This window comes from Centrocercus urophasianus, unplaced genomic scaffold (genome assembly GCF_019232065.1).
Source record: "Centrocercus urophasianus isolate 14NV4802_14NV808 unplaced genomic scaffold, USGS_Curo_1.0 seq_10, whole genome shotgun sequence".
Lineage (NCBI taxonomy): Eukaryota > Metazoa > Chordata > Aves > Galliformes > Phasianidae > Centrocercus > Centrocercus urophasianus.
The window spans coordinates 102,212,856-102,225,824 of NW_024884142.1; the positions used below are offsets into that span (position 1 = coordinate 102,212,856).

Consider the following 12,969-nt stretch of genomic DNA (forward strand, 5'->3'; position numbering starts at 1 on the left):
CTGTGTACAAAGCAAGCGGAAACATTTAACTGCCTTTTTTGTACATGCCTTATCTGAAAGCTGGTATATCAACATGCACTAATTGGTCTGTGCTGTTGCAGTAACTATGGTTGTAATTGCAGAGGCTGAAATGTGAACATATATTCTGTCCCCTCCCTTTTTTTTCACCTTTGCTTCTAGATCGGATTTGTGCTATGCTTTGAAAGATTTCCTTGGTTATTCCTCAACTTTTCTATATGCAGTCTTTCTGATAGCAAAAAATGTTTCTCAGTAGGTAAGTATTTCATTGATGGAATAAATGTGATGCCTTACAGAATGACTGTGTTTGTGTGGGTACACGTGCATATATGAATGTATACATTCTGCAATTTATATAAAAATGGAACCCCTGCCTGCAGCTGGGTGTAATATGGGAAGCTTGTAATGCATGCTGGCGGTGTGTGCAGTCAGTGGAGCAAGCAGGGGGCAAAGAGCTGGCACTGCAATGTAGTGAAAGAGTATGGAAGAATATATGGACATGCAGCTAACAAGAAGGGAAGGGAAGTGGCTGGAGGGTAAAGAGATATAATGGGTCCCAAATGTGGCAAGCGCATATGCTGCCATACAGCAAATGCAAAGTGCCACCACTAGTGACAAGTGTATTGCACCTAAGGAAAACAGCTGTGCCAAGCGCCCAAATCCATGTTCAGCCTCCTGACCCTATGTCTCCCTTGTCTGATGTGGATTAAATTGGTCAGGCTGAGAGCCTCTCTACATCTGTGTTCCACGGAAATAATGCCTCGGTAAATCTCTGAAATACTTCTTGAATGGGCAATCTATTTTGCATTTGCAACCTTGGATTTGTGAGATTGTTGTATTTTGTCTCACCTTATTTATTCTGCTGCGCTAAATATCTCACCAGTGCTTTGATTATCAGCGGAGATCATTGCGTGGTTTGGTGCAGCTTGGTGTTACTTACAAATCCTCCCACATAACCCTGTTATTTGTTAATAATTTTTATATTTTGAAGAAAAATCCTGTGACACCTGAGATGGATCCCCTGTTCTAAGGCATAAAAATAATAGAGTCCCCTATGAAGAGCAGCCCTCTAATAGGTCCTATCTGCTCTGCATATATTTGAATATATAAAATATTAATAAATGATTCCAAATGTTTAATCATATCCATTTGACTCCATGAGACTCAGCATCTGTAGGCTTCTCGTGTTAACTGCCTGTGATAGCTCCATACTGCTGATTTGTTGTTGATCTTGAGTTTGTAAAGCAAAATAAAACGGAGGATTGCAGCTTGATTTGAATTAATCAGGTCTGATTAGACAGGAACAGATCAGGCTGTTCTGGAAATCCCTCACTCTAATACATTTTTATGTGCTAGTAAAAAAAAACAAAACAACAAAAAAAAAAAACCAACAAAAAAGAATCTTCATGTCTTAAGTTAGAGTCCTATCTATTTAATAACATTTCTTCAGAGTGATAAATCTTACTGGAATTGGGGGGTCGGTTGGAGGGGGCGGGAGGGAGAGATTATTATGATGCTCATCTTGCATGAAAGTAATAGCATTTTGTTTTACAAAAATATGGATATTTTAGAATGGAGTCACCTGGTGGCAGATCTCATAAATGTACATAAAGAGATCCTTCCTAATATCACTGCTTAGGGTGTTGTTTTTTTTTCTCACAACACAGTCAGTGTAGATGCTTGGATAGATGGAATCACAGAAGTGTATTTAGTTTAACACATCTATGTATGGCATAGAATGGTTATGCCAGGTAAATAATTCTTCAGTTAATAACCAGATCTATGCAAAGCAAAGGAGAAAGGATCGTCCCATCAGAAGGAAAAAGCTTTATGGTGTCTACATGTCACCATGTGCATTCTGGGATTTGAGAGGATTGTGATGCCATTAGCAAATCCAGTTGTAATTTTCAGCCAGAGCCATTGAGCATTCTGCTGATGGCTCCTTTTTGGTGCAAAGTCTTCCATGGAAACATTGCCTTCCTGAACAGGTTTGTCTGGGGCAGCCTCCATCCTGCAAGTGCTGTCAGGAAGCAAAGGAGGCAGGAAACTGGCAGGACTCAGCAAGGACCTGCCAGTCAAACTGAAGAAGAAGGGCATGTGCAAGCAAAGGAAACAGTGATGCATCACCCGGGAGGAATACAGGGATGCTGTCTGGATGTGCACAGGTGGGATCAAGAAAGCAAAGGCACAGATGGAACTGCGCTTGGTGAGGGACATGAAAATTAACAGGAAGAGATTTTACAGGTACCCCCTAATAAATGAGAAGGGGAAACTGGCTACAACATGGAGAAGGCTGAAGTACTAAAAAAGTTATTTGCTTCAGTCTTCTCTGGCATTGAGGTTTCTTCTGTCTCTCACAAGCTTGAACCTTGCATCCCCAAACACTTAGATGGGGTCAGGGGAGCAAAATCCCTCTATTGTAAGAGAAAATCAAGTCTGAGACTGCCTTATGAGATTGAATGTGTGTAAGTCCATGGGGCCCAATGACCTGCATCCCAGAATCTTGAAGGAACTGACTGATGTGCTTGTTAAGCCACTCTCTGTTATATTTGAAAAGTCATGACTGGAAAAAGGGAAACATCATGCCCATTTGTAAGAAAGAAAGACCTGGGGAACTACAGGCCAGTGAGCTTTGCCTCTCTACCTGAGAAGATCAGTGAGCAGATTCTCCTAGAAGATATGTTAAGGCACATGAGAGATGAGCAGGTGATCTGATATGGTCAGCGTTGTTTCACCAAGGGCAGATCTTGCCTGACCAATCTGGTGAACTTCTATGGTGGAATGATGGCATCAGTGGAAGGGAAGGACAATTTATAGCATTTGCATAGACTTCTGCAAGGTCTTTGACATGATCCCCCACCACTTCTTTATCTTTAAATTGAAGAAAAATGGGTAGATCATTCAGTGGATAAGGAATTGCCTGGTAGGTCGCAAGCAGAGGGTTGTGGTCAATGGCTTTCTGTCCAGGTGGAGGCCAGTGACTCAAGGGGTCCATCTTGGGACTGCTATTCTTGAGCATCTTTATCAGTGAAATAGATGAAGGGATTGAGTGCACCCTTATCAAGTTTACAGATGACACCAAGCTGAGTGTTGCAGTTGATACAGTAGAAGGAGTGAATGCCATCCAAAGGAACTGGACAAGTTTGAGAAGTGGGCCTATGAGAACCTAATGAGGTTCAACAGAATTAAGTGCATGCTATTGCACTTGGGTCAGGGCAATCTCAGATATGTGTACAGACTGGGAGACATGAGCCAGCAGTGTGTGCTTGCAGCTGGAAGTCAACCATGTCCTGGGCTGCATCACAGGAGGGATGGACAGCCAGGAGAGAGAGAGGATTGTCCCCCTCTACTCTGCCTGCGTGAGGTCTCATCTGGAGTACTGCATGCAGAAGAGAGCTGCAACCTCTCTCTCATGAAGACATTATGAGCTCATTCAACCTGGAGAAGAGAAGGTTCAGGAAAGATCTGGTAGTCCAGTTCCAGTACTCAAAGGGAGTTTATAAGAAGAAAGGGAGATCAGCTTTTACATGGGTAGATAGTGATAGTACAAAGGAGAATGCTTTTAAACTAAAAAGAGGAAGATTTAGATTAGATGTTGGGGAAATTTTCGACTGAGGGTGATGAGGTGCTGACACTGGCTGCCCAGAGAGGTTGTATATGCCCCATCTCTGGAGGTGTCCAAGGACAGGTTTTATGGGGCCCTTGGGAATCTGATCCACTGCCTTATTTAGTGGTTGGCAACACTGCCCAAGGTAGGGGGTTACAATTAAACTTTTTGGTCTCTTCCAATCCAAGCCATTCTATGATTCTATCAAGCAGCAGGGCCCAGTTGAATGCAGCCCTGTGCTGCGCAGCACTGACAGGTTCTGAGCCATCAGCGTGCAGCTGGAGGAATTCCAGTCACACCCCACTCCTCCTTTCTCACCTTTCTTTCCTCAGTCAGGTTGCAGCAAGGAAAACGGGCCAGGGGTAGAAACAATCCTACCTGTAGAGCTCTTGGCTTGGCATTTTTCAGGCAGCTTTTATCCTTCCTTTAAATTCCTGACTGTGGTGTGCCAGTGCAACAGCCAAATGTTAAAGGCATTACAGAGCAAACAGTCTGCAGGCTGCACGAGCTTGCAAATACAGAGGGAAATGAGCAGTAAAGTTGGGAGAAAGGAGAAGAGGTGATTATCCAGTGGTGGTTATTTGGAAAAGCAATAGTGAGAGGTGCTCTAAGTGACAGAGATGCATGGTGAGACACAAGCCACCAAAGGCACAGCCATTACAATCAATTTAAAGTACAAAAATAGGAGGCTGAAGTCACAATAATGTATTTTAACTGAAATCACAGATTTTGTTCTGCAAGGCATGGTTAAAGAGACCAGGCCAAATTACATTATCTGAACAGAGAAAAAGTTTTCCTCTTTTATGTAAAAAATTGCCCTTTTTTGCAAAGATAAAAATGGAGCAGAATGTTTTTTAAATAATTCTGAAATCCCATTAATACTTTTTTTTTTTTTTTCCTATTTTAATGTTCTTTTTCCTTTAATTGGACACATTATAAGCGGAATTTAATACATTACTGATGTTTTTAAACTGTTTTTAATAGAGCCTAGGGCCGACACATGGAATCTGCATCTGTCCCATTGAAAGAAAAATACAGTTGTATAGACAATAAATAGCGTGTCCAACCAAACACTGATCTATGCATTAGTTTTATTTATTGAGCTAACCAGCTTATGCATGGGCACTGGGAGGATGTTTTTAGGCACTTTTCCAAAGCTGAAGTCCATATGATGGGATTGATACTGTTTTGTTGTGTTTTGTTGTTGGTTTTTTTTTGCTGCAGGAACGTGAACATGGAAGAAGAGCCTGGCGTGGAAAACCACTGAGTTCTGACACATTCCATTTGCTCCTAACTCTTTGATTTCTACTCACAGAATCTGACATATGTTGGGCATTGACCTTGCTCTTTTAAATAAGCTTATTTTAGAAGACCTTTGCAAAATGCTGTCTGTTTGGCCTCGATGTAAGCTGTGAGAGAAATGTAGTACAAACACAGAAGTTGTATGTTTTGAATGCCAGAGATGTTACACCAAAGAGCAGTTGGTGTGATCTATACTGCTGAATGCTTTCTGTGCTGATAGCAAGGCTGTGTCCTTAAAGAAAATAAAGTCGTACTTCCTGCATTGGACAATCTTCCCTTGCTTTCTATGAGTCTTGTTTTGTTTGGTTTTGTTTGGTTTTTGAGCAGGACCTTCAGGATCAGGCTTCTTTTTCCAGCTTCACATACTCTGACTGGGCTCTGACACTCAGTGGAGTACAAGCAAATATCTCTAATAGTAAGTAAGGATTTGGACTCAGAAACCCTGGGAGAATCAAGGACTTGTCAGACCTCGGGGTGCAGAATTTGCCCTCATAGATGGCTCTGAATACTGCAGTGACTGAGAAGTGGGAGGGACTTATCCAAACTTTGGCCTCTTCCTTATGGAACTGTGCACCAAGAGTGTTTCAAGAAGAGCTGTACCCTTCATGGTAGAGATTTGCTTTTCTTAGGGGAGCAACTTGTAGGAAAGTTCACAGGGAAAGTGCTGGGATCCTACAAATGCCAGCATGAATTAATATGCAATAAAGCAAATTGCCAGGTCCCAACACAGCAAATCACAGCAAGGGAATGAAAATGCCTCTATTAGATGGGTAGATAAAATGCCTTTCATAAAGGCATGTAGCTGCTGAACTCCTACCAACTCCATGAGTAGGAAAAGCAGAAAGAACACGGAAGTGTATTGGGGTCTATTATTTGATGTTCTCCTTTTGCCAATAGACAAAATCCTACACCCTTTACTTGGGCTGTAAGGTTTGGAGCTTGGAAATTCAATCAGCTGGAGAGCATGTCCTGAGAACAGCCTGCTGAGATCAGCCATATCTGAGTAAGTGGCAATAAAACTCCACACATAGGAAAACAGATATCAAATTGCCAAAATAGATGTAAATTTGAGTTCACGGTCATGTGTGCCTTTTTAAGCCCAAAGATGGCTCCACGTCCAGGAAGGAGAGGTGTCGGAGCTCTGCCAGAATGTGAATACTCATTGCCTGTGGCCCACAGACAGCTCTGCGTCCTGGCTTCCTCTCAAAGTGCCTGTCTCCATTGGCTTCACAAACACACAGGAAAGGCATCGAGTCTTGGCTTTGTTGGCACTGGGTTCCAAGGCTGAGAGCGTCTGATGTGGAATATTTCCTTGGCAGATGGAGCCAGGAGTAGATTTTTTTTTTACCTCTCTCTGCACACTTGATTGCTGGTTCTGTGGCAGCGCTGGGAAGCCTCCCTATTACTACAAATAACTAATTTTCAGTGTGAATACAGGTTTCCTGGTCTGACCCATCAAGGTTTTGGGGAACTGTGTGAGCGCCATGCCACCGTTGCCAGCCCTGATGGAACCGTGCCATCAGACAGCAGGAAGGATGCGAAGCTTCTCTCACCTCCTGCCATGGGGCTTGCCCCAAATCCCCCCTACCCGACATTCACAAGCTTGTTTTCTCAGGGAAATGCCTTTTTATTTGTTGTGAACTCTTCACAGGGAAAAGCTTCTTACAAAAACTAAATAATGTAACATATTCTGGGTTCTGGGCAGATAAAAATTGAAAGGGCTGTGGTGTTTGTGGCAGTGGAATGATAGTGGTGAGCGCCACATGGAGTCCCTGAAGATGGTGTCAGGGAATTTGATCCCCCATAAAATGATGAAAGACTCTGATGTAATGGTGTTTTGTGAAACAATTTGAGCATTCTTTCCCATTAACAACTGACTTCCATTGTTCTAGGATTTTTGTTCTTTTTTTTTTAATATGTATTTTGAGCACACTGTGAACAAAAATTTCCATTGTGATAGTGCTGCGGGAAGATTTAAAGGTTGTGGTGGACTAAGAATTGAAATGCAAATCACACTCACACACCACCTCCTGCTGAGCCCCAAATTTTTATAGATCAGGTTCTGCAGCCCTGATGAGGAATCAGCGATCTGCCTTTCTGGGATTCACAAATTAGTTGCAGTCTGGGGTAGCATTTCCTACAACATAATTGTAACTTAGCAGATGAAAGTTTGCCGCCGAAGGCAGTCCCCTGATCTGCCATTATTTCTCCAGCCGCAGTGCCACTATGGATCCCCTCACAGACAATGCAAACACCTCACAGCTCCCCGCACCACAACACGCTCTTGCTGAATACTGTGTATTTTGATCCTCTCCCCCTTGCTTTTCTTCTCCCCCGATTTGCAGGTGGTAAAACATCGGCTGCCATGAACTTTTGGGGGAAAAAGAAAAGAAAAAAAAAAAAGGGTCACGGGGGGAAAGGCAAAAGCTGTGTTTTGGGGGCTGATAGAGCTGCCTGATCACAAGCTGCAGGCTTGCAAGGGGCCGCTGAAATGGCTACAAGGATAACAGGACATACATGCATTTGTGGATAATTGTGTTTGCTAATTAGTCATGAAACTTCAGGTAAGGAATATCCAATTCAATTTGTTATCATAGGTAAAGGCCTGGGCTTATGCTTTTCGGGGTAGTTTTTGTTGTTTTGTTTATTGCTGTCATTACAAATACATGGATTTTCATGTTTGGAAAGCTCCTTCCCATAGGGCTGGGGCAGCACCTGGCAGAGTGCTGGCAGGTGCCCCAGATTCCCAGACCCAGGGCAGACCCCCCCCTGCTCCCCACACTCCTTCCCTTCCTTCCAGCACAGTCTTGGGAGGGCTGTGGTGGGGCAGATGCTTTCCATTCTGTAACTTTAACCAGTTCTACTGCTTGCTACTAATTATCTACTAGCTAATACTAATAGCTAGCACCACTGCAGCATTTAAGAGCTACATATACATTAATGAGAATTAGCATTTGTTGACAGCCATGGTGGGAGTTGCCTGTCTTAAGCATTTCAGGGGTCCCTGTTGCTGTAATGTTTGATTGCCTCCTTTGGTAATTATAATTGACACTGAGCAAGTTTTTCATAGGTCTCATTTGACTGCACAGAGCTGAAGATATGTGGAGCTCTGTCTGTGTGGGGAGACAAGAGGCCAACAACAACGTGCTGCTTGGGAGCATCCTTTTTGCCCCACGTGGAGCAAGGGCACTGGGCACAGGGAGGGACCACGGGGTCTCTCTGGGCTGGGGCTCCATTCTCCAACATGCAGGGTCCTGCTAGAGAAGCAGCTGCTGTGATCCCCACCCGAGGAAGATGAGATACAGAAGCATAGAAGGGGTTTTTTTATAGCCAGGGGGCCAGCAGGGGAAGCAGTGGTCACAAGCAGAGGTTGGAAGCTGGCTTATTAAGTAAATCTCAGGCTGTGACTGGTTTTAATTTATTTCTTGTTTTATGTGCAAGGGACAGGGCCTCGCAGGCCTGGCTAGTATCAAAGCCTGGGGTTTGTAGGTTTTTAATCAAGGTCCACTTTGGGGGCTCTACTTTCGGTGGTTGGGGATGTGTGGGGATTTTTTCATGGTGTCTTTTTTTCTTTTTTTTTTTCCCTGCTACAGTGTCTGGATTTCTTTAGTTAAACTTTTCCATTCTTCAAACCTGAGCCAAGTGAGTGCTTGCACATTGCCCAGCACTTTCCAGAGAGGGCTTTCTTGGTGGTGGGTTTGTTGGTTTGGTTTTTTTTTTCAGTAGGGGTTTTTTTTTTTGGTGGCTTTTCTTTGTTAGCAAATTTGCAGTCCGGTTTCTCTGAGAATCACAGATGGCATCTACAATGCCACCCTGTCGCCTCTCACTAATTTGGCATTCTTAGCTCTGTCTAAATAGTTTATTGTTCATCAAAGCCATATGAAAGGAATTTTATATGATTTTTTTGTTGTTGTTTTGTTTTGTCCCTCTGCTGGCAAGGGAAGTAAATCCCAAAGTATTTCAGCAGGTGCTATTAATATGCAAATAATGGCGAGTACGCCAGGCCTAATAGACCTCCCAACTACAGGGGAGGTGTCGCTGCTGGAGCAAATTAGCTTTCTGTAATTTGCATGCTTTTCACAGCCTCCTGGGATTATATTTTAGATCAGAGACAATAAAAGCATATGCTGTTAGTTTAAAATGTAACTAATTTTAGACTTTGAGACCATTTTAACCTAACTTCTTAGTGATGTTAAACTGTTATTTGCAGAGAAACTTTTTACTCAGCTTGTTATATTCATGGTCTTTCTCTTCTCCCATTAACTGCTCCATTTCTATTTTCAGGATAAAAATGAAAAAGGAAATCTTCTACATGGCTGCATATCAAAAAAGGCAGGTATTTCTCATAGAAATAGGACCAGTTTCTCCTGGCTCTGTTTTGGGTCTGCGCCCAGTTCCTGATGGGATCTAGAAGAGCTTTCAGGGTCGTACTACTTCCCTCCCCTTGGACATCTTCGTGAGATATAAGTCCATCCCAAAATAACACTGCTGACCCATACAGGGAGGAAGACGTTCAAAGCACCATAAAAGCTTCTTGGCTGACCCACCAAGGCAAAGAGACACTGGGTTTCTGTAGTTCAGCTGCCCTATGTGTTTGCCTGGCCTGCTCCTACAGAGAGGCCCTTGGCAGTCTGTTTGAATTGAACAAAAACAAAGTAAGGATTTCAGTGCAGATTCGGTCTGTAGATTCAAATGTTATCGAGCTGTACTGGCACATTATCAATAGCACTTTCCAAATTGATATTGACAGCAAAAATCATACTGTTGACATCTGTAGTTTGTGAAAAATTGAATGATCGAACATCAGCTGTTGTGCCTGAGAATTTCTGTCTTTATTTCAAGTGCCACAGTGACTGCTTCCTACCCTTGCTCCTCTGTTGCAAGGGACTGCCCAAGTAGGATGTACCCAGGGCTGCCACCTGAAATGTCTGCCTGCTCCCCATGCCCACTTCAGTTCATTGAGCTTTGCCTTGCAGCGCTGTCGCAGTCTCAGCTGCCCCACTTCCTTCTGCCATGAGGGACTGCAGAAAGAGGTTGGTTAGAGAAACTGCAGGCTTAGCTGATGCAATTCAGCAGCAAACTGCAGTGGTGTCAGCTGAGGAAGGCTGTGAAAGGTAGAGAGGCAGTTGTTTTACTTTTGTCTTTCTGCCAGTTGTCCCATTGCCCAGAGTGTGTGATTTGTGAGTTTCCTTTGGCATGGCTGCTCCGTTGCTTATATATCTCTGAGCAATGTTTCCAGGTCAGTTGGTCCGCAGGGTGGTGGCCATCTTTTATTTCAAGGGGGATAGAGTTCAGGGGTAGGATCAGATGTGTGGAGGAGATGGCAGCCAGGTGGAGATCACATTAGTGTTGTGAAATTTATTTCTAGCATGGGAAGGGTGAGTGTTAGCGAGAGAGAGCAAGCCTGAAAGATGTCCTTTGAGACAAGGCCAGGAAAGAAAGCCTTGGGATGCAGCTTTGGCTGTAGTGCAAGCTGGGCTGAGATTCTTCTGAATTTTTGGGGCCATAGCTTTGCCATTAATGTTTCTGTAAGTATATTTCATACATTTGATATATGAAAATACTTCATTTCCTAATTCAAAATGAGAAAAGAAGAAAAAAAAAAAAGTGGGACATGACTTATGCTTAACTTGTTAGTAGTGTGAGTAGTGATTGTAAAGAACTGTTCACAGATAACCAATGCACTGAACCCCGTGAAAGGGAAATCTCTTCCCAGCACCAAACCCATTGGAGCTTGTGGAATTACAGCAGACTGCCATAAAGACATAGAATTTAACTGTTAATTCCCACTCCCATAGAGGTGGCTGCACCACTAAGCTGTCTGTGACACAAATCATTTTTGTTGTCAATAATAGGGCCCAGAGACTATGTAAGTGAGCCATAGATGCAACTTCTTCCACACCAAGATGGATTTGCTCCACCATGTGCTGCAATGTCCCCGGTCTGTGCCTGGTGACACGTGGGTCACCCTGCCAGGGCAGCTGAGCCTGGCATCTTCATCACATTGGAATGAAGGAGGTTACATTTTTAAATAACCATTTCAGATGCTATAAGCATACACTCATGAAGGAAAAAAAAAACCCTGGCAGTAACTAGTGGCAATCTCATTGAAAATACTGGACACCTTTTTTTTTTCCCTTTCATCTCACCCTAAATGTTGACTAACGTTAAAACCAGTGATCTCTCACTTTTGCTGCTTTTCTCAAGTGGAATGTGATTTGCCTATTATGAGTCTGTGCACTGAACCTGGAAGCAGCTGATTTAAGAAATAGAAAAAAAAAAAAAAGGAAGACAAAAAGACTCTGGTCATTCAGGTGTCAATACAAAACAAAAAAAATTATACATCATGCCAGATGGTTGCATTTGAGAAGCGGAGTGTAGTCAGAATTAAGGTGGAGGGGGGGGACAAGGCAACATCAGACATGTGGGAGCATGATCAAAATGTCTTCAGTGTTGTTTTACCAACACAACTGCAGTGGGATTATGAGCAAAGAAAAGCATGGGGGGATACTGCCAAGAGAGGGAAAAAAAAAAAAAGGCATTTTTCAATAATGAACTGCTTGACTTCTTCCAGCAAAGACTTAGAAGTTTACAAGAATCAAGAGACTTTGTTATTAAATGGAAGGACTGTGATCCAGTAAGCCTCAGAGCATTGTATCTAGCGTCACTGCAAAATGCCACGTGCAACACTGTAAAATATTGGTAACAGGCTGTGTCATGGGCTTAGTTAGCATCATAGCAGGATATGCTGCTGCAGTTATCTCCAAGGAACCACTCTCTGCAGTGACACAGGCAACCATCAGCTTTGTGCAATGACTGCAAATACACAGGCAGAGCTTTCTGGTAATGTGCAGGAGGTGTGTCATTTTCTTACATGGTACCCATGTTGTTTGTTGATTGCTTTGCCCATTTCCTTACAAGTGATATCCAGGAGCCAACGTGGCAGGGGTGTGCATTAGGTCTCAAACTAAAGGTTGACCTGTAATACCACTAATGGCTGCTGTGCATCTTTTCACTTTGGACACATTGGAGAGTGTTGGTCAACTTCTGTTGCCAGGGCAAAATATTGCTGAAAATGTAGAAGCTGAGAACTCGGCAGGCTCATAGATAGGTGCTTCTTGAGCTTTCTATGCATTTAATCATATTCTGGGTACCTCCAGCTGCGCCTGCATGCTGCAGCTTTTGGCTGCCACATGGGGGGAAGTTTTGGATTGTTTGTTTGATCTGGGGTCTGAAATCCATGTTTTACTTAATTTGGTTTTCTTGCTGTGCTCCAACTGCTTCATAGCTGTGCACTCTTCTCCTTCGTGATCTCTCAGGAGAGAACACTGACACAGGCATAGAAAAGGTCAATCTGAAAGCTTGGCTGGTCTCTCTTAGTTACACCTCGGTTTATGATTTTTCTGGCGCTTGGGTTTCATTACAGACATCTTAGGCATTCTTAGTCTGTATTTTGATTTGAATATTGCAAGGAAAATCTGTGTCGGTTTCACCAAAAAAACACAGGTAGACACACAGCTTCCCCTCCCCCCATTTAAAAATGGCTTCAGCTTCTTTCAGATACCTTCTAGCAGTGAACTTCATCCATGGTATGAAAGGTAGACTGCATAGGTAACTGAGTTTAGAGGATGTGCAGGACCATGTACCTTCCTCTGATCCTTGTTCTATTACTACTACAGCTCAATTGTGGATGTTTCATTCTTTTGTTCTGACTCTGAATTTCTTTAGTAATTGTGGTTCACGAGTTTATTCTCCACGCCGGTGAGATGTTGGTTGTTGTTCCTGTGTTGTTGGTTTTTTTTGCTACAAACTGCATTGTCTTATTTGAGGAATATGTTCACAAGTGAGAAAGAATTGCCTTTATTAACAAATGAAAAGCTTGCACTGTCAAAACTGAAATTGTTCTACCTTTTTATGTGCAAATTACAGCTACTGTCAAACCTTCAGCCACAGTGCATTTAATTTGTGGAAATATAAAAATACCTAGCTTAATATTAAAATATTCTACATGAAGAAGGAAATATTTTTAAGTGATGTATTGC

The 12,969-nt window shown here is 42.9% G+C and overlaps 1 long non-coding RNA gene across 1 annotated transcript; it reads left to right on the top strand.

Annotated features, from left to right (window-relative positions):
- Nucleotides 1–222: 222 nt before the first annotated feature.
- Nucleotides 223–5,120, top strand: LOC122161391. Its single transcript, XR_006169167.1, has 3 exons — nt 223–274; nt 2,007–2,183; nt 4,850–5,120. It is a non-coding gene; the product is annotated as an uncharacterized LOC122161391 (long non-coding RNA).
- The last annotated feature ends 7,849 nt before the right edge of the window (nt 5,121–12,969 follow it).